We start from the raw sequence: 23,422 nt of genomic DNA, 5'->3' as shown, positions 1-23,422 counted from the left end.
CTAGGGAATAGTCCTACAACTTGTATGATATCTGCTAGATTTGCCTCTTGTGGTGACCTGAACAGAGTCTGAAAGTGGGAGGTGCCCAATCTGGAGAGCTTTCGAAAGTTATCAGCTTGCTCTCCATCAGGAAGGGGCAATTTCCAAATTGTGTTTGAGATTTTCCTTCCCTTGGCGAAATTCTGGTAGAATTTGGTGTTCTCATCGCCTGCCTTTAACCATATGGCCCTGCTCTTCAGTCTCCAAGATTCTTCCTTTTCCTTAAGAATCTGGTCCTTCTGCATCTCCAGCTCAATCAGCTTAGACTTCTCAACCACTGAGGAAAAGCCAAGATTTCTGTCGTCCAAATATAATTCCAATTCCGCTTCAATGGCCGAGATCTTCTGATCATCCTTAATCTTCTTCTCCTTTACCCAGGCCTTGGTTATCTGCTTTATCTGGGAAAGGTTGTGGCAGAAACCTTCTGCCGCAGATCTGTGATTTGTGATGGGGTGGGTAGCCCAATAGTCCTTGATGAGATTTGTATACCCCTCGTCTTGAAGCCAAACATGATTGAATTTAAAAGGTGCCTTTGGCTTGTCATCAGGTCCAAGTATCTCCATGTATATAGGGGAATGATCAGATATTCCCCCTGATCCCACCCATTGTCTGTATCTGGTGAGTCTTTGAAGCAAGGGGATTTTGATCAGGAATCTGTCCAATCTTCTGGCCAGGGCAGCGTCCCCTACTCTCCGGTTCCTCCATGTAGGCATAGGTTTATTCATGGGGATGTCTGTAAGATGATGCTGTTCCATAATATCCTTAAAGTAATCGGAAAGGGGGTCAATTTGGGCTTGGGACCCCCAGGATTCCCCATATCCAACGGAGTAATTTAGGTCTCCCCCAATGATGACATGGTTCTCATTTGTCAAATTTAATCCAAGAAACAACTGCCAGAAAACCTCCCTCCTCTGACAAGGTCCATAAACATTGATGATCCTCAAGGTCTCCCCTAGCTCCACCGAGAAGAGATCCATTCCTACAAATCCCTTACCTCCCCAGGTGGAGGATACATTAATAGTCCGAGGGTTGTATCCAATGGCTATACCCCCAGCTCTGCCATTGGCATCCATAGCATGGAATTTCCATCCGGATCTGATGGATAATAGGGCATGTTCAATTGAGGCAGTGCTACCCAGAGTCTCTTGCAGCATAATGATATCAACCGGATCTTTATCAAGCAATCTCCGCAAGGCTAGTTTTTTGGAGGTACTAGCCAGACCTCTGCAATTGAATGAGAGGCATTTCATGGCGGAACCCCATCTGGGGTTTGCAATGCTCTAAGAACCCCTTCCATGGTAGATTGCCTACCAGATGCTACCTCTGCACCGGCCTTCTGGATGGCCTTTTTCAGGTCAGATTTACGCCCACGAGAGGCCTGAGCAGGTGGACCAGTGTAGGTTAACCCCAGCCCAGACAGTGCTTCCGACCCTGGAATGAGTCTGGAACGAAGGTTGTAGGAATGTGGTAATGCCGGGATCGATGAGGCCGAAACCCCAGGTTCAGATGGGGTCGGATGGACCGAAAGGGAGGAGGGTGCTATGACAGGTGGGGGGAAGGATATCGCACAAGTAATAACAGGAACCATAGGTGCAATAATATCCGAAGAAGAAACAACTGAAAGAGGAAATGAAGAAGAGTGAGATGATAGAGGGGACAAAGGTGGAGTACTCGATATATGCGCCATCTCCGCAGCAGCAGCAGCCCTAGCCCTGGTCAATGGTGGCGAGGGCGGCTTGTAGACTTCATCCACTACCTTAGAGGATTCCCCCGTGCTACCTTTTGAAGCCGAGATGTTGATACACGTAGCTGAAACAGGTACCCGAGGTGCCGACTCCGGTGCTTTGCCCTTTTGTGATAGAGGTGATCTGGCGAGTTCAGTAGTCTTCGCTATCAGTGGACATTCCTTGTAAATGTGTCCTACCTTATGACACCTTCGGCAACGGAAAGGAACTCCCTCATAATCCAAGATCTGAATTCTAGTGTAATGCCTCCATTTTAGGGTAATCTTCTCTTCCAGTCCCTCCCTTGTGTCCAAATGAACCAGAATTCTAGCCAGCGCCCGATTTTTTGTCTGAACATAGGTCTTATCATATTCCAGATACGTCCCAAGGGCATTTCCAATCCTAATAAACACCGCTTCAGACCAAAATTGTAGGGGAAGACCAGGTAGTCGTACCCAAATAGGTCCTGCTCCGATTTGTTCTCGTTCCGGATCGAAAAGTGGTGACCAACGCTTGAGGAGGACTGGCGCCATCTCTATGTGCCAGTATTTGGCTAGAATTAGATCTGTGTAGGCTGCCTTCGAAAAATGAAGGGCAAACCATCCCCGAGCTAGGCTCTGAACTTCTGGTAGTTCCTGTAGAATTCCACCCCAGATCTCCTTCACCCAATTCGTGAGCCTGGTTGCAGAATATGCCCTACCTCTCACATGACCCACAAGGACCCTGTTAGCCTTGTCCACCACCTCGCCCATAGGAATGTCTTCACCAAAAGTGATGGTGAGGTCCTTTGCAGAAGTCTTTACGCACTTGACTTTTCTCTTCCCTGACCTCGGCGCCGATGGGTGATCCGTTAATGGGTCGGAACTCGCATCCTTCAGGGGAGTCGCCACTTTAGGTTTAATAACTGGTGAATCGAAACAACCAGAAGGTAGGGCATTAGGGTTAGCAGAAACCGGAGGGGGCGAATGCTGAGGGGGAGACGGGATATGAGGGGGGAGCGGGTCGAAAGCAGGAGAGGGAGGCGAGATAGCAGAGAGGAGGTTGAGGGTGCCAGGAGATAGCGGGGGGTAATCCAGCCCCGAGGACTCCAGAGAGAGAGATCCAAAGCGCAGCGGGAAGGCTGGAGATCCCGGAAGCGAGACGATCGGCGAGGTTCCCAGAACAGGAGATGCAGCTCTGTCGCGGCTAGGGTTAGGGCTTGGTCTGTGGAAGATGGTCTGTCCCTCGAAAGGGTCCAAGGAATAATCAAGGGCCTCCTCTTCAAAATCCATTTCTTCCATTGACCGAAACCGTCGCTAAAAACCGCCAAGGGGGAGGCTGACCGCGAGCGCAGTAGACCACTGTCGACAGGGCAAAATGGTAGGGCTACAGGTATCATGGTAAACTGCAATTACTGCGATTAAAAGTGAAACTATGTTACTGTGCAGGAGCAGGGATGCGCGCGCGCCACCTGCCCGCCTGCGGCCACGTCAGAGCCCAGAAACCCATTCTCGAAGTATCGTTGGAAGATCTAAAATAAAAAATTAATTTATTTTCTCTACCTTTAAAATAAATTTAGAAATTATTATCTTAAGAATTCCAATAATACTTACTTTTAAAATATAAAACTATATATCAATAACTTTGCTATTAATTTCATTTTTCTATAATAAAACAATAATAATTACAAAAATATATAAAAAAAAAAAAAAAAAAAAAAAAAAAACCAAAAAAAATTAAACTATCTGATATACATACGATTGAAATAATTAAAATGAAAAAAATGTATGGTCTTCCCTCATGTGGAATCATTATTATCAATTAACATTTTATTAAATTTCAATTATTATCCAACTTTTAAAATTTTGATAATTCATCTATATAATCACACTAACAAACATTTAACAATTATTTTTTTCTCGTGACTATAAATTAAATTGGTTATTTTTTCATTATAGAAATTTAAAACATAAATTAATACTCTTTTAATGTAAATAGAACATAGAATTTCGATTACAATATTACAAATTAATATCCAACTTCCTTAATCGCAGTAACATAAGAAACACATCATAAAACCACCTATGTAATAGGAAATGGAGATACTAAACGAGACATTAACCACCTTTGTTAATGCGCAATCAAGATAATAAAGGAGACATTAACAATCCAATTGCTTTATGTTATCATCAAGGTCTATCTAATGCGAAGTGATCGTTTTTCACAATGGTTATATAGGGGTCTATCGAATTTGCATATTAGCATTATGTACAATTATTCCGAGCTGTTATAACTTTATTGTCTGTGTTCCTTATAAGCACTTTCATCCCTTTAAGTTTAATGGAATAACTACCCATAACTTACAACACCTAGCCTAGTTGGAAGTCACGGAGCCCATTCTAAGTAATTTTGAAAGTTTTTTATCAGATTATTTGAATTTTAATTTGAAACATTTTATATAGTGGTTTGTTTTAATTATCTTAGAAATCACTTTCCTCAAAATCCACTTTTTTAATATTTTTTGTGGAGGTTGTACTTCATTTTATTTAAGAGATTTAAGTTCAATTTGATCTAATGTCTCTATTAGGTAAAAGTGTGACCTTTACCATTTATGCACCATATGAAGTATTATTTTCATTAATACATCTAAACTTCATAAATACATCTATTAGGAGGGGAAGCAATGCCCTTACCAATGCGCTTTTACACAAAAGAGGAAACAATATCTTCTCATCTTTCCATTCATCCATCAGTGATAAATTTGTAATTTATGGACCAGGCAGGGTATTATTTTCAATAATACATCTATTCGGAGGTGAAGTAATTCTCTTACGAATCCCCTTTAATGCAAAAGAGGAAATAATATATCCTTATCCTTCTTTTTGTTCATGAATGATACCTTTGCAAATTATGAACTAGAGGGGATATAAATTTTCGTAAACTAGGGTTACTATGGATGGTTGGGACCATAAATGGTCTAAATTCTTGGATGGAAAATGATAGATTCCATATAGTTCCATTATGTGAAAGTGACGTCTATAGTTAATCCAAGTTATTTAAAGTAGTGATTCTAATATTAGTATGTTTATTTATAATGTGTTACTTGAATTGTAATTTGAATATTATGATATGTTATAGACATAGAGTGATCTGACAACTCATATTTTCCTCCATATAGATGGAAATTGATCCACGATTTAACACCTAATTGGTCCATGATCTCTATTTAAAACTAATGGAGGGTCATGGTTGATGATCGATTGTGGGAACTATGTTATGTCAAACATTTTCTTTTGCATTAATAAAATTGCCTCAAGTGGCCACATTCGCTAGGGTCGTGGACTATTTCCTAATCAAATGATTTTAACCATGTAAAAATACTAGTGTTGTAATATTATATCTGGTTGTGCAAATGGTTATTGAAGTTTTTCATCCTATATGGAATATCTTGTTTACCAAAACATAGTACCAAAGCTTCATTGAAGCATTTCTCCAATTGGTAATAAAGAACATAATGCTCAAACATTTCATTTCATCTAGGTGACAATATTCCTAGGTTACAACATTTTTCGTTAGATCTGAAGGTATATAGTCCAAATATGACTGTAAAAAAAAAAAAAACTTGCAGGGCTCATGTTTCAGTTTTCTATTTATATTCTTGGTTTGCTCCACTTTTTAGTCTATGCATAACATTTTCGCTACTCCCTTTATGGTGTCAAGAAATCATAAACAGAGAAAAACTTATTTTATTCACTTTGTATGTTTTTTAGAATGCACCTTGCACAACCTTTGAAAATCAAAAACGTTGAGAAAGAATGCATTTTCTAGGTAAGTTAACAAGGATATAACCCCATTGTTTTTGAGTATTGGATTTGTATTTCTCGAATTTGGTTTGTTTTTGGATGAACATATATTTCTCGAAAGCATATAATCAAAGGTAGATCCATGACATAAAAAAAAAACCAACCACCCCACCCTTATTCACTACTATTATTATGCCTTTTGCACTACCTCTTGGTTAAAATTTACTTTATTTTGTAAGAATTGTTTAGTTTGTTTTTTTCTCAAGATTACTTATTGGAAAATTTGATACAAACTTAAGTTATTTTGCAACTTTATTTTCAATTGTATTTAACTTGTCTTATAGAAATGAATCACTCTAAAATAAGTTTAATATTTTTTAAGTTATTTTTTTCATGCAACTTTCATTTCAAATTAACTTCATTATAAAAATGAGTCACCCTTGTTTTATAATACACAGTCACTTCACAAAGTAATTTATTTGTAAAATTGTGCTTATAGGCAAAGTTGGCAAGGGAAACTATTTTTCATGTAAGTTTGTGTTTTTGCATATTAATGATAAGTTATGGTGAATCAGATATTTGCATAGTATATGTATGCAGGCAGAGTTCGGGCAAAACACAGAGAGAAGAAGATCGATACAGAGAATCATAATGAATCGTTGAAGGATCAAAGTATAGCTCTGGAGGGACAGTGATTAGAGAGCACGTGAAGTTAAGCTTAGAAGGGAGTCACGCAATAGAAAAATATAAGGAAGAGAAACCTTAAAGTAATCTAAAACCATATTCGAAGTGAATAAATAGCATAAAAAACCAAGTGAAGAGGAGCATAGGAGTGAAGTGTTGATACACAGGAGTCGTTCGATCTAACAGATCAATGCTGAGGATTAAGTCGCAGCGAATGGAGCAAGTGGTATCGCATCGCAACATATCACAGGAGAAATGAACCAACCTTAAGTGATTGTGAGCGATGTCCTTGCTGACTGTTGAATCAAGAACCAAATCAATGGTGGAGATTTAATCTCAAATCACATTCAGTAAAAGAGTTTGGGTCTGTGATAAACCCATATTCGTGATATTGCAATGAGCCGAGATTGCGATGTGTGATGTGAGCGGACCCGAGAAGGTTTTGACATGGTTGTATTTTATTTGAAGTCTAGTTGTAGTTATCACATATCAGATGCGAAAGGAGAATTGAAATAGCCGATGGAGTAAAACCAAGTATGGGAAATGAATGATAAATATAGAAAATCGGGAACAAATATCTAATGGTCGTGGAATGGTTGAATACGTGATAGCATCCTGCAAATCGGGAGTTCTGAATGTATATGTTGAAGAGTCCTTTTGAAACCTACGATTGCGATTGTGATAAGGGCATGCATCGGTTAATGTGCAAAGACTGAGGAAAGGCAAAAACAATATGTTTACGCATGTTTATTGGATATTTCTATTATATAATATTTATAATAGAAATAAGCACATAGAAGTTTTTGTGGGTAAGTCCATCTATGACCCAAAGGATAAAGGTTTTATGGGGTTCGGTGATATATGTGTGGCTTAAGGTTTAATGAAGGTTTATGAAGCATGAAGTCCCCGATAGAAAGGATCAGGTAATGGACAAACTGGGTTAGTAACAAATCGTTTTGCAGAGATTTAATAAAGGGAGCCTTAGACCATTAAGTAATGAAGATTTGACCAGGCAAGTCATTGAAATTCTTGGGGCAAACATAGTTTATGCATAGTAAATTCATATTGTGGATATACACGGGTATTTCAAGCATCAATTAGAAATAGTCAACATGCTTTCTCATGATTTGACATTCTAATGGCTTTTCTATTAGCATTAGTGGGGCCCTATTCCTGTTCAAAGGTACTTTGGAGAAATTTTTTAGCTCTTAGTACATCAACCATGTGGGATTTCCATGAGAGGTAGTTGGTAGTGGTAAGAAACAAATCATTTGTAGTGGCTATATTAGAATACATAGACAAAATTATTTGAAAAGCTGAAACTGACTATTTGGATGGAAAGTTATAGAAAAAATTAAGTTGTTAAATAAAAACCAATGATTAAATCTTTGTATCTGTATATACAAACCAATGATTACATAATAAAAATCTTTGTCTCTCTTTGGCTTGATCTTCTCATTAGTGTCGTCTGTTTCATAATCTGCCCATAGGCTTACAATCAAACCTCTAACTAGCTTAACTATCTAGCTTATCTAACCTCTTTCTTTGCCTTTTTGGCTTACATTTATACAAAAGTATTCTAAAAACAATTCCTAGTTTAGATCCACAAACTTCTCAGCAAAATCCTAGAATCTCTTCCTTATCTCTAAGGATCCTATATAATCCACAAAATCATGAACTAACTCCTAATCTGAGTTTTGCAATTAATTCTCAAATCCCTCAATCTCTCAATTATCTTAAATCTCTCATATTCTCCTACATTAGAGAATATTTACAAATATGCCTCACTATAATTAATTAAATTCTTATTCTCATTAAATCACTCAAAATCCTAATTATTACATTAATTCAATACTTAGGAAACCAACTTCCTTAAAACACAAGACCCCTTATGTCTACTAAAAAACAAGGATTTTTTTTTAGCAGGATGCTCCTACATCAGACTCCCCATGTAAGAAAATTTATGACCTCCTGGCCATAAGACTGGATAAATGATTCTTCCTGGATCTCAGACTTTATTTTGTAGTTTGTATTTGCTTGTCAACTGTTCTATTGTTGTTTTTACCTTCCGTTGTTCTCTAGGTCTCCATACCTTATGCTGTAATGCTCCACTTGCCATGCTTTCATAGTCTGCTACTGTCTTCCTCTTGTTATCACTCCTTTCCTTTCTTGCTATTGTCCTCTTCTAAGACACTTTCACCATTAACCTTCTTATCAACTCAATGTCTTTGTCTAGTATATCTTGTGTCTGTTGATTGTCTTCAACTCTTAATTGTTTAATTTTCATTACAACTGCCACCCTTTTATCCTTACTATTGTCTTGCACTTTTTCGGCTACTGCCATATTGTCTTTCAGGACAATTTTCTACTTCTATTTTTTGTACCTATTAGCTTCTTCTTGACTGTCATTTATGACAATTTCTTTGTCATTTTCCATCAGAAATTCATCTTGAAGATTTATCCTCTGCTTTTCTCACTTTCTTCTTTCAAGGTCTAACTCTCTATATAACTCAAAGGTTTTACTTCGAGTAAATTTTGGAAATTTTACACAATCTCCCATTTCTTCATTTGATTTTGACCGATTATCACATGGTCCTCCTTCCTCTACTAAATCTTCCTTAACATCTTTCAGTAGATGTTCTTTCTCTTCTTCTTTCATTTGTTTGTCCACCTGTGCCAAATATGTTCCATTTTTTGCAACAAAATCTGCAATCATAAGACAATTATCAAAATAAAAAATATAAGGCCTTTGTACCTCTTCTTCCTTTGGAAACCTTTCATTACGTTGCTCTAATATTTCCTTTAAATCCTCTATCAGTACATCATTATGCAGATTCAAACTCAAAGAATTCTTGAGACTGTCAACAAGTCTCTTTTCCACACCATTTGTTTTAATGATGCCTCTGTGCACTTGTTCACTGTAGTGAACTGTTTCTTCTCCAGTCTTCTTTTCATACTCTACTTTAAAACTTTCATCTTCTGGAAGGTTTTCTTCCATATTTTTGATAACTTTAAAAGACTGCCTATCTTCTTCCAAACCTGCAACCACACACAAATCATTAATTTTAAAAATACAAGACCTTTCGGTCTCACTTAATGCTTCATTCATCAAGTCCTTTGGCTGCTTTGAATCATTCATATGATTCGACTCCTCTTTCTCTCAATCACTTTCAAAAATTAATGGTCCTTGTTCTGGTTCACCTACCAAAACTTCAACACCTTCTCCAACATCTACCTTTTGTTGTAGCTCAACTCTTTCGAGCTTCTCTGTCTCCAACTTGAAATCTATAATCTGTTCAAGTTTCCTCATCTCCTTTATTAACTGCATATTTTCTTGTTGATTCCTTTTCTCTTGTAGCCTCTGCCACTTCACTTTCTTTCTCATGACATAACCATATTTCTGGTCCATCTCATTTCTTTGCAACATTTCCATTAATACTTCAAGCTCAATTGCTATCTTAGCCATTTCTCTATCATATTCTTCATCACTCATTCTCATGCCATTTTCCTTGGCATCTTTCTTATTTTGTCCTCTGTTGTGATCTCTTTCAGAACCTCTGTTATGATTGTCACTAGTCATTATCCTTTCCATCTCTATGAGTTCCTTTCACTTCACTATGAGTTACGCAAGCCTCTGCAATAGCAAGTTCGCCCTCCTGCCACTTACCTCACCAAGATTTCCTCTTGGTCTTTTGGCAAGCCCTTGGTTCTCTATCTCTGGAACCTCCTTTGAGCACTTCTCTGTGCTCCTTCTAGGCTTAAACTCATCTACACCTTCTAGGAACACAAATGTCCTCTTTATCCAACCTCTGCTGGAATTCCACAAGGTTCTGCCACATTCTACTTTCATTCAGAAACTTTTACTAGCTTCTTTTATCCCTTAGCAATTCTATTCACATCCTCTATGGAATTGCCTTTGTGAGTTGCAACAATACCTCTGGAGTAACAAGTCTCCTCTTTGCTACATATGCTTCACTAAGCTTTTCTCCTCTAAGCTCAGTCTATTAGCATTTCTCTAGTTCTTTCCTCTGGAACCAATTGAGCACTCCTTGCTCTTAGGTTATTGCAACCTTCTCACCTTCTATGTTGCTACTTGTGTATCATTATAAAAACCACACTTTCTCGAATCTTCAAATCAAATAAAATAAAAAAACATATCACCTCACCTTCAAGATCTCTACATGATCTTGCTCTACCATTCACTTGCACTTTGAATGGACCGTTGTTTTCTCTAGCCTTCAGCTGTATCTTCAAACTCTGCTACTTCAAGAACTTGCAAATGTCCCTCTTACTGTTTAACTACTGTATTCTTGTTCTAAAATTTCACGCATTCAATTTCCACTAATCATTAGACAAATTTGCATACCTCCACCCGTCTTCAGTATCTCATCACTTGTGTCAATCCGTTTCGGTAGATCTTCATGCTTCCACTGCACAAATTTTCAATATTCAGCTACTATCAATTAGATTTAGAATCTGGTTCTTTCTTTCAATCTCCCAGCTTTATCTTGGCAAAGCTCTAACTATCAATAACAATTACTCCTTCGCTGAGTTTTCTTTCACTGGTTCGTTCTTGCTCTAAGTTCTTCAAAAACACTTACCTGTTCCTCTTTTATGATACCACCTTGATGTAGGAAATAACCGTGTATACCCATAATATTCATTTACTATGCAGAAACTATGTTTGCCCCAGGAATTAAAATGACCTGTTGAGTCAAATCTTCACTACTTAATGGTATAAGGCCCCCTTTATTAAATCTCTGGAGAACTATTTGTTACTAACCTAGTTTTTCCATTACCTAATCCTTTCTATCGGGGACTTCATACTTCATGGACCTTCATTAGACCTTAAGCCACATATATATCACCAAACCCCATAAAACCTTTATCCTTTGGGTCACACATGGACTTACCCACAAAACCTTCTGTGCGCTTATTTCTATTATAAATCTTATATAATAGAAATATCCCATAAACATAAGTAAACATACCTTTTTCGCCTTTTCCTTGGTCTTTGCACATTACCCAATGCATGCCCTTATCGCAATCACAATCGCTGGTTTCAAAAGGACTCTTCAACATATACATTCGGAACTCCTGATCTATGAGATGTTATCACATATTCCACCATTCCACGACCATTAGATATTTGTTCTCGATTCTCTATATTTATCATTCATTCCCCATACTTGGTTTTACTCCATCGGTTGTCACAATTCCCCTTTCACATCTAATATGTGATAACTACAACTGGACTTCAAATAAAATATAGCCGCACCTAAACCTTCTTGAGTCCAATCACATCGCACATTGCAATCTCGGCTCATCGCAATATCGCAAATCTAGGTTTATCGCAGACCCAAACTATTTTACCAAATGTGATTTATGATTAAATCTCCACCGTCGATCCGGTTCTTGATCCAATGGTCAATAAGGACATCACCCATTGCAAATCACAATCGCTTAAGGTTGGTTCATTGCTCCTGTGATATGTTGCGATGCGATACCACTTGCTCCATTCGCTATGACTTAATCCTGTCTGTTGATCTGTTAGATCCAAGGACTCCTGTGTGTCAACACTTCACTCCTCCGCTCTTCTCTTCCCTTGGGTTTTTACGCCATTTCTTCAGTTGGACTATGGTTTCGTATTACTTCAAGGTTTCTCGTCCTTCTACTGTTCTGTTGCGCGACTCCCTTTTGAGCTTAACTTCACGTGCTCTCTAATCACTTCCCCTCTAGAGCTATACTTTGATCCTTCGACGATCCATTACGATTCTTTGTATCAATCTTCTTCTCTTTGTGTTCTGCCCAAACTCTGCCTGCATTCATATACTATGCAAATCTCTGATTCACCATAACTTATCATTAATACGCAAAACACACACTTACACAGTTTGGAATTAAATCTTTGTATATGTATATATAAACCAATGATTACATAATAAAACTCTCTGTCTATCTTTGGCTTGATCTTCTCATTAGTGGCCTTTGTTTCATAATATGCCCATAGGCTTACAATATAACCTCTAACTAGCTTAACTATCTAGCTTATCTAACCTTTGTCATTGCCTTTTTGGCTTGCATTTATACAAAAGGATTCTAAAACCAATTCCTAGTTTAGATCCATAAACTTCTCAACAAAATCCTAGAATCTCTTCCTTATCTCTAAGGATCCTCTCTAATCCATAAAATCATGAAATAACTCCTAATCTGAGTTTTACAATTAATTCTCAAATCCCTCAATCTCTCAACTATCCTAAATCTCCCATATTCTCCTACATTAGGGAATATTTACAAATATGCCTCAATATAATTAATTAAATCCCTATTCTCATTAAATCACTCAAAAGCCTAATAATTACATTAATTCAATACTTAGGGAACCAACTTCCTTAAAACACAAGACCCCCTATGTCTACTAAAATACAAGGATTTTTTCTGAGCAGGATGCTCCTGCACCACTAATACTAATACAAATGACCAAGCATTTTGATTAATTGTAATGTCCATTTCTGCTTACTTGTGATTTCATATTTAAGAAATTGATGATCTAAATCAAGCCTAGGAAAAGTTGTGAAAGATATTTGTGGAAGCTAATATTATTGGATCCTATCAACTTAAAGATTAGATCATGATTTTCAGTACTAATGATTTCTCTTAAATTTGAGATTAATTATCTAATTTTCAAACACTCAGGCATTTTCTTAAAGATTGTCGTATTGATCTAAATGAGTAACATTGAATATAGTGTATTCTTTCAAATCTTGATTCTACATATTTTGTTTCCATATCTACATTTTATGCCACTAGAGGAGCTCTACAAGTTATTTATAAAAAGCGCTCTTGAATCTTTTTTTGATTATTTGATTAGAGAAAAATTAAGCTCTTTAATATTAGAGTGATTACCACATTATATGTATGTAACAAGAACCTAGTATCCCAATAGAAATATAAATACATGAACTAAAAGAAGAAAAATCCTCAGAATAATAAGAAAAATAATGGTTCTAAAGCCTCTCGGCTAGCATCTACTCCTATTGGAGACAAGGGACCAAAATAAAAGAGTAAGAACACTTACATACATTGAAACTATTGTGGGAAATATGGTGATCTACAGTCCCAATATTTTAAAACTATGGAGGCCTTCAAAGTAGCCATGAAGAAGCACAACATCAGCCTTGATTATTCTTCTAACACTTCTTCTTATGGACATGCACTTACTGCTTATAGTTTCACCTTCAATGCAACCTTTACTTGTTCTTTTCATTAATGGGTTATTGACTTAGGATAATATTATCATATGGATAAGGATATAGCCATTTTTTCTTCTCTTAATGATTGCAACACCAAACAAGTATTTTCCAGTGATGATATATCTCTTAGTGTTGTATGGTATAAAAAAAATTCCAGTACATAATGAACATTTCATTAAAACATTATGTGCTCAAAGTATTTTGTGTAACCTTCTATCAATATATCAAATCATGCATTTGGGTGAAGGTAAAAGAATAGAGTTTTTACCTCATCAAGTTTAAAATAATTATTTAAAATATCCTAAGCATGTGCTTGCACTGGAATAGTTGATGATATTACCAAATTAAGCAAGCTTGACAACCCTGGGTCGTCATGTTTTGCATTAGTTTTTATTGGTCACAATGATAACTTAATCAAACTTTGGCATGACTAGTTTTTTCATCTAAACAATTACTCACTATAGCAATTACGTAACAAAATATGGTGACTACCCTTTCTCTTTCTTCCTGCAAATCTAGTGTTATTTTTAGCTTTTTTCTCAACAAATTTCTTTGAGATGGTTTTGTGAAACATGTCTCTCAGCGTGCCTAGCCCCTTTGCACCTTGTTCATAGTGATTCATGTGGTCCATTTTCTTCTCCTCCTTCTCTAGGTTCAAGCACTTCTTAACTTTCATTAACTACTTCTTGAGACACACTATCATTTATTTCTTAAAAATTAAGAGTGAAGTTTTTGAATTTTTCTTTGCCTACAAGGGCCTTCTAGAAAAATAATCTAGACATCATCTACAAGGTTTAAGAATAGATAATGGAGGTGAATATGTCAACAATAAATTCACAACTTATTGTACTATGTAGGGTATTCAAATGCAACGTATTATTCCATATACCAACAAAAAATTGGTGTTTTTGAAAGAAAGAACCATACATTAAATTAACTGGCTAATTCTATTACTCAATCTAAGGGATTCAATATTCATTACTAGGTGAAATCCATCACTATGGATATTACATACAAAATCACATTCCCACATAGCCATTAAGCACCACAACATTGAAAGAATCATGGAGTTAAATTAATCCATATGTAAGCCACATCCATATCTTTCACAGTGTAGCATGGGCTCACATTCTTGATGAAAAAAGAAAAAGCTTAAATACAACCTAAAATTGATATGTGTTTTTTTGTTGGATATTTTTAAGATGTAAAAGATTATTGTCTTCTTGAACCTCACTCTAATGAAATGATCATAGGAAGAGATGTTAAATTTGATTAAAGTATCTTGGCATATGAGCCTAATTCAGTAGTTATGCCCTCTTTGGCCTTTAAGCCATCACTGGCATTTGTGCCACCTTCTCTTCCTATTATGGTTTCTTCTCTAAATGATGACACCAAGGCTGAAAATCCACCACCTCCTTCTGATAATCCTCTAGATGAATCAATATACCATGAACATGCATTAGCACCATAGCTTCCCAAATGGGTTTGTTTAACACATGAAGTAGTTGGAAACCTTGTTGGTGATCCTACAAGTCAATGACATACTCATTCATAGTTCTAGTGAGCCTCCTCCATTTTGCCTAAATTTTTAGAGACTCGTGATACAAAATATTTTGTAGAACCTTCATGCCATCCATATTTCAAAATAGAAATGAATTAAGAATATTGTTTCTTAATAGTGAAGGATACTTGGGAACTTGTACCTCTTTCAAAAGGAAGATAACTTGTCATATGTAAATGGGTACTCAAAACTAGGTATGAATCATATTGAAGTGTTGAAAGACATAAGGCTTGGTTAGTTGCAAAAGGATTATCTCAAGTTGGAGGAATCGATTACAATGAAACTTTTTCCCCTGTCACCAAAATGATTTTCATCCATATTGTTCTAGCCCTTATTCTATCACATAGATGGGAAGTCGATAAAATGGATAGTAAGCCCACCTTCTTATATGGGAATATAAAAGAGGAAATCTGCAGGGAACTGTTCTCCTTTTATATTCAAAATATCCCCAACCTTGCCTCCCACCTTAAGAAATATATTTATGGTACTAAAAAATCTCCCGAAGCTTGGTATGAAAAAATGGATATCTTTCTTCTTGACACCATATTCTCTAGATTTCATTTTGAGCCCACTATCTACGCCAAGAAAAAAGGAATCCATGACCTTATCCTTATAACGATTAACCATAAAATTTAACCCATATGAAGAAAATTGTTAAAATAAGCTTAGAATGATAGACTTAGAATAATTCCATTATTTACTTTATATCAAGGTCTTGAAAACTAGGGAAGAGACTTCTCTTTCCCAATCTAAGTATGCATGTGAACATGCTCACCATTTTCACATGGAATATTTTAAACCATACAATTTTTCCTTTTACTCTAGAGTTAAACTTAATACCCCCTACACTACACTTAAATTTGATGCCACTTTGTATAATCCATTAGTTAGGATCCTCTTATATTTGACTCATAACCATCATAATATTTTCTTCTCCCTTTGGTATTTTTTCCTAATATATGAAAACATCATATCAAAGTCATTGGAAAGTGGAAAAAGGTATACTTTCATATATTCAAGGTAATGTTCAGTTTGGGATACCTTACAGTTTTGGGGATACTCCTTCATTTGTTGGTTTCATTAATTTAGATTAGATTATTGATTGTGATGATCATAAGTCTACTACAGGTTATGTTTTCAATATTCATCCCATACCTACCACTTGGATGTGTAAACATAAATAGGATGTTACTCTTTCTTATGGAGAAACAAGGTACCAAGAAGTATCTAATGAAACTCAAAAATTCTTGTAGCTTTGGTAGATACTTTTAGAGTATGGATTCCAGTAGCATCATTTGACCACCCTCTAGTGCGACAATAAAAATTCCATCAAGGTTTTCAAATATCCACTTTAGCATCACTGCAACAAACACATTGAGCTACAAATGTGCTTCATCGAAAAACTCATTTATGATGGAGTTATTGAAGTGCAATTTTGGTCTACTCATGATTAAGTTGCATACATTTTTTTAGAAGCAATTTTTTCTAAACTTCGACCTATGTTAGGATTTCAAGAAGTTAAAATTAAGGGGGGTTATGCTCTATTTCCTTTTTCATATCCTATTGTGTAACATTTGTAAATATTTCAATCTTATTCCAAATTTTCTTAAAGGGGGATGTTACGATATTTAGACTCTTAGGATTTACTTAATTTTAACTTATTCTAATATGTCTCTTAAGTAAAATTAATTTTCTTAATGTGTATCTTTAGTATACATTAGTTACATTATAATCTTAAGGTTATGATATGTTCTAAACATAGAGTGATTCGATGACTTATATTCTTCTTGATAATAAAAACTATTTATTTGTGGCTTAACACATGGTTGGTCCATGATATTTATTTAAAGGAATGGAGGGTCATGCATGATGATCAATTTTGAAGACTCTATTATGTAAAAAAAATCTTTTGCATTAATAAAATTGCCTCAAGCGGTTGTGTTGGTTGGGTCGTTGATGATTTGTCTCTCAAAGGGTTTTTATCCATGTAAAAATATGAGCATTGTGATCACAGGGGATTCACTTAGTGAACATATGACATATCATGTGCGTTCGTGGCATATTAAACAATACCCTTAATTTCACTACATATTGGAAAATCCCTCTAAAAATCAGATTATTTAACCCCCTACCAATATGAACCAAATGTAGCTTCCCAATTTATAAAACCCCTAATTTCACTATATATTGTAGGTATCCATTTTTTCATTAACATTTTTTCTACCCCTTTATATGTTTTCATTAACTTTAAGCTCTATCTTTTATATTTCCCAATATAAAAACCCTTTACTCCCTATATATCCATCAATATATTATGTCATTTTTTGTCAATATAAATCCTCAAATATGAACCCACAAGGTATGATATTGCTCCCCTAGTGAAGCCCCTGTGATTGTGATATTTAATCTAGTTGTGTGAGTGGTTATTGAAGGTTTGCATCCTATATGGAATGCCCTGTTACCTGAACATGTAATGGATCGTATGTATCAAAATTTACAAATCAATCTTACATAATGTGATATTTCTACATGAAAGTCAAATATATGCCTATATTTTCAAAATTTGGGTGTATTAAACATTCTTTATATTGTTTTTCTTCATTCTAGGGGAATTCATAATATGGTTGTATATTGATATGATATGGGGTAAATCCTTGTACGAGATGCGACCCTTATAAATTAAAGTGTTGGTCACGATAGAAGCAAAACATTATCAATATTTCCTTAATATAGAACCTTACTACCAATTACCCTATTCCTTGACACTAATAGGATTATTGTTCTTGATCCTATAATGCACTCAAATTATATTTTAGCGTAATTGACAACTTGACACCAATTTCAATATTACAAACTTATATTAGTTTGGCATATAAGTCTTAGCTATATTAATTTTAATATATCTACTTATAAGTTGTTAATTCTCAATTGATAAATGATAAAAATGTTGAATATAACAACAAGAAATACTATAAATAGCATTGCTATAAATAGCATTTCAGGTACCAGTGTTGGACATAGCAACAAGGAATGAAAAAATGGAAATGCTAAAAATAGAATTGCTATAAATAGTATTACGGGATAGATTCCAATTTTATTTAGTCCCTGAACTAAAATTGAGAAGTAAAATTTGAATTTGATCTTAGCAGCCATTTGTAAAATAATTAATTAATTCATCTTGAGTTAATTAGTTGTAGAAAATCAAACATGAAGGCTATGTGAAGACATGAAACAATTTCTCCATTGATTGAAGAAGTTATCCCTTCATTAAAGGAGATGAAGATGAGTTGTACTTTGAGTTGTAATTAGTTAGCTCGGTTAACCGAGTTAAGTCCAGTTAGATTAGTTCAAATAGTTTGTGGAACTGATTGTGAGCTCAGTTAGTTAATGCATGCATGCATGTAACTGCTGCACTTCAGATAACTGAATATTCTCTCATAAATAACTCATGCGTGTCAGTTCAGTCAGAGACCCAGTTGAGATCAGAGGAAGGGATAGAGTACTATCAGTTGGAGGAATTTTCCTATAAAGGAAACTCATCCACGTAGAAGGAATTATCTCCTTTAGGATTGCATAGTTACTTCTGAGTTTAGTGAGTGATGTGAGAGGTGGATTCACACAGGTGGTAGCATTGGACACCAGGAGAAATTGCACAAGGAAATAGGAGGCTTGGAGGGTAGAGGAGAAGGTTTGTGAGAAGCCTTTGACTGTCTATGAGCAGCAGATGGATTTTACTGAGAGCAGGATAGCTTGTGAGCTAATGCTTTGTGTAATGTGAACATATTTCCACTTGTATGATAATACAGAGATCAACGTTTTTAGCTGAGGCTTTCCCCAAATTATTCTTCTTTGTTCATGTGTGATTTATTTCTCATTCTTAGTTATATGTGTTCAATTTGATCTTGCTCATAATCGATTAAACTTCCGCAAGTTTTTTGTAGAAGTAGATCTGATATTTTGCTTTAGTATATTGCATAATTTGTTGATCTACAATGGGAATTTCTACATGGTATCGGAGCAAAGGTGATCAAATCGAGGAACAGTAAACAAAGAAGGGAGAAGTTCAAAGTTTGAAGTCCCTGATTATAGAATTTGAATTCTTATCACATCTCAAATTTCAGCAATGGTGTTCAACGGTTTAAGACTCGAGTATGCCCTTGATGGTAGCTCAAATTATATAGCCTGGAAGGATCACATGGAAGCAGTATTAGAGGACAACGGTTTGAAGGACTTCATTGATCAAGAAGTCCCCAAGCCAGCAACAGCTAATGCTACAGAATTGGTGGAATGGAAGAAATGTGTGGCTACAGTGATGAGAATCCTCTTGGTGGGAGTTTGAGACAACATTGTCTCAAGCCTCCATGGGAAGGAGACACCATTTTCAATGTGGAAAACATTGAAAGATCTATATGAGAACAGCAGTGATCAAAGGAAGCTAGCGCTGAAAGACAAGCTTCGGAAAATCATGTGTGAAAAGGGTGACACAATCTCTACATATCTGAACAAGATCACCACCTGCAGGGATGAGCTTGGAAGTGTAGTCATCACGACAACCGAAGATGACATGGTGATTCTTGCTCTCCTCGGTCTTCCTAAGAGCTGACATAGCTACCAAGACTCAATAAATGGAAGAGAGAAACTACCAGATTGGGAACGACTTTGGTCAGATCTGATGTAGTAGGAGATAAGAAGCAACACCAGAGATGGTTCTTCATCCAAGGAGGATGAAGAAAATTGTGCCTTAGCAAGTAAGGCAAAGGAAGGGAAGGAGAAGGATTATGACCCAAATCGAGTTCTTCCTATGGGGGGAGGAAGTTTGACAAATTGAAAGTGTGATGATTTCATTGTCATGAGGTGGGCCATTTTGCTACAAATTGTCCACTGAAGAAATCCCAGAAGGGAACTAAGGAAGGATCAGAAGTGTTATAGATATTTTTGGGCACTGCAACCCCAATCATAAATGTCCATAAACCAAGGGCTCTTAAGTCCATAAAAGTGTTGTTCCAACCTCTAAAAGAACAAGGTCAACTGTTTACATCTTCTCCCAGAAGTTCTCCATGAAATACTGCTCAGAACTAGTCAAAACTAGACCATCTCACCTGCTCCATGGTCAAAGTATGCTGCATCCCACCTAAATACACACAGGAGGTGCGATGCATCTTGAAAAGCCCTTCTATGGGGTGCGATGGGCGATAGTGGACAAATGGCAGGGTCAATCTACAAGGTGGAGGATCATGGAATCTTCTAGAAACTTCTCCTGTGACACTTCCCTCTCTGCATTCGCCAGGGATGAGTAAGAGATCATCAATATCCAAGTGGAATCAAGAACTATCAGAGAGAGGACACTAATCAAATCTCAAAAGCTAACTCACCCCCCTTGCAGACATCTATATATGGATCCCTCATCCCAGAGATTCAAAGGCTGGAATTTTGTATCTGGTAAGGAAGTGCTGCTGGTTTCTTGCTGCAATATCATAGTGTTGGGTGATCTAAGCATTTCATGAGGTGAAGAAGGGATTTCTTGCTGCGAGGATGATGCTGGGTCAGAACAATTGGTTGTAATCCTCTTTGCTCTTTCTTGATTATCAATAAAGCTATTCAAGTTTTCCTCTACATTCTTGTATGATTGATGTTATATGCATTTGTGTGGTCAATATATATCTGGTCCTATATTGTTTATGATAGTAGATCTATGTTCTTGGATAGTGTTATGCTACTTCGATTCTACAGGTGCTCTTTGAAGCTGGGTAGATGAGGAAGCAAGTGGCAAAAATCTATCAGAAGGGAGAGGAATCGAGCAAGGAACCGAGCGCAAGACAAAGGTTTGTCTCCTTATTCCCCTCTTATCTATTTCTCATAAAGGAAAACGAAAGTAGTTTTAGTTTTTTTATTTCTAAGGTAGCTACCAGCCTTAGTGGGACTAGCATCTCTGCATAGACACTAGTTTTCGCGATAACAAAATGGCGACTCCACTGTGGAGCGAATAGATTGTTTGTTTATCTACATTTGTTTGCTTTATAAACTTACAGATGGAGCCTGAAGTCAAGCTAGCTAGCCTTCGAACTGCATTTGCTATGCAAGTGCAAAGTAGATCAATGTTGCTTCAGTCTATCTCCGGGTTTTGTTTATGAACTGAACAATTGATTTACAAGCTCTATAATTGCCCTTGTGGTGGCTCTAGTAACCTCTTTAGATCTACCCCTGTGATTGATTTACTGATTACCACTTGCTCAGCCTAAATCCCTGAACTGAGCTGCAAACTGTGACCCAGAACCCAGTTAAAGTCTCGTCCCTGGTCCAGCGTACTGTCTCTTATGTAAATTCTGGATGCATCGCACTTCCCGAGTGTAGTAGGTGCGCTGCATCTCTTTTTCACTGTGTTACAAGTGCGCTGATCAGACAAGGCCTTTCCTGCTCCTAGATTTTAGTTTCTGTGTTCACTCTTTTCAGCTCTATTCAAGAGTTTTACTGCCTCTAGTTAGTACACCTCTGTTGAAACCCCCTTCCTTTCCATTATTCCGCCTCCATTGTGCAAAGAGTTGTGAACGTTTTTTATGTATTTTCAGCCATTTTCAGTTCTCTTTTACAAAGAAGTAGCGTAATTGTACTGTCTTTTCTTGATTTGAAAGTGTCGCAAGTGTCGTTTTCAGTCATAGAAGAGAATCTGTTTGTTCTTGATAATAGATTACACTGTTACTCTTGTATTTGATTTGAATTAGTAGTTTTTCAAGTGTCAAAAGCAAGTTTTCATTTCCGAATCGCAAAGTGTCGTCATTGTCCTCATTTTGTCTTGAAAAGAAACTTGTTAGTAACGTCACTTTGAAAAATAATTCAGATTTGCGCTTAGCTTTCTTTTAATCATTCACACATTAAGAAGGCTGAAAACAAATACATGCACGTGCATTTGCATTTAGACTGTTTGTTGGTTTGATTTAGGATAGTGCATATAGTGTGTGCTCTCTGCTCTATGTTGAAAGAACGTCATCTCTCTTTCCTTAGTAGCTAGGATTTTCATTACAAAAAGAAGATTAAACGACCGTTTATCATCTTAGATTGCATTTTAGGAATTATACATCTACATCACGTGGTGAACCTGAAAGGCAAATTTATTAAGTAAGATCGACTGTAAAATAAATTTAATGAATCTAAAAATGCTTTGGAACCTAACGCACAACATCTAGAAGCCTACGCTAGAGACATATTCCGGCGTCGTAAAGCCTGGTAACTGTTGTTTTCATTGTTGGTTGGGTGATTCCTCCACTTTGAGATGATAAGTGCCACTACGAACCTGTGCTCCCACGTACCGTCGAGTATATATTGGGAGACCACAATAGGCTTTCTCCTTTCTCCATAGGAAGTCGTGTCTGCCGCCCTATCGATCGCAATGCACTGAACACAACATTCGAAAAGATTGACTGTCGTACCGTAAAAAGTATTCTGTAGTTTTGCAATTGGTTTGGTAATCCCTCTGTCTAGATTTCTAGAGCAGTCTCTTTCATTCCTTTTCAGACTCCTTAAAGGAAAAGGTCCATCTGAGGACTTGTCACTTCAGGCTCATTAAAAATCGAAGGCGACTAGATTCATCTTTTGTTTTTTCTCGACTCTTAAAAATTGAAAAAACAAGTTGTGTCAAAGTGTCTAAAATTCATCTAATTCAGAAACATACTTCCCCTTGATTTTTAGATGATCGAGTAACCTGCAATCGTGGAAGAAATTCAATTGAGACCCCGTCGTTCACGGAGGCTTACAAGTCAACCGTCTTTGTCTTCAGAATCGAAGCTATTATGGACAAAGCGAACTCATTTAACCCGTTCCAAATCCATTGGTAAAGTTAGAACAAGTGTTCCAACACCTTCAGAGACTCTGGTTACTCCAAACACTTCTGGTATCCCTGCCTTTACAGAAGAAGTTCAGCAGCCACCAAAGGATAGTAGAACTAGTCATAGTGTGAAGGTAAACACTTGTATCACTGAACCAGCTCCATCTACAGCTGATTCAGAAGGTGTTACTCCCCAAACATCTGTTGCTGCAGATTCTATACCTTCTTCGGCACAAGAAATATTTTACGGACCTGACGGTCCACCTCTTCCACCTGGTCTGATTGCTATAGAAGATATTGTGGAGGATCCTCCATCTAGTACTCCATCGCGATTTGGAGTTGGGATCACTCTATATCCTTCTTCATCAGAAATTAGTCTACCGTCATCGGAAGCTCCTGTAGAATTTCTAGGCAATATTTTGGATAGACTAGAAATGTTTGAACAACCGTCAACATCTAGGACTGTGTCATCCGACACAGCAATGGAAGAAATTCCTGTTGTCACTCCAACAATGTTCGTCGGCATACCATCTATCCCAACTAGCTCTCAATCACTAGAA

Source organism: Pinus tabuliformis, chromosome 1_2 (genome assembly GCF_031772625.1).
Source record: "Pinus tabuliformis cultivar Carrire ecotype Pingquan chromosome 1_2, CPIR1, whole genome shotgun sequence".
Taxonomy (NCBI): Eukaryota; Viridiplantae; Streptophyta; class Pinopsida; order Pinales; family Pinaceae; genus Pinus; species Pinus tabuliformis.
This window is presented reverse-complemented; position numbering follows the sequence as displayed.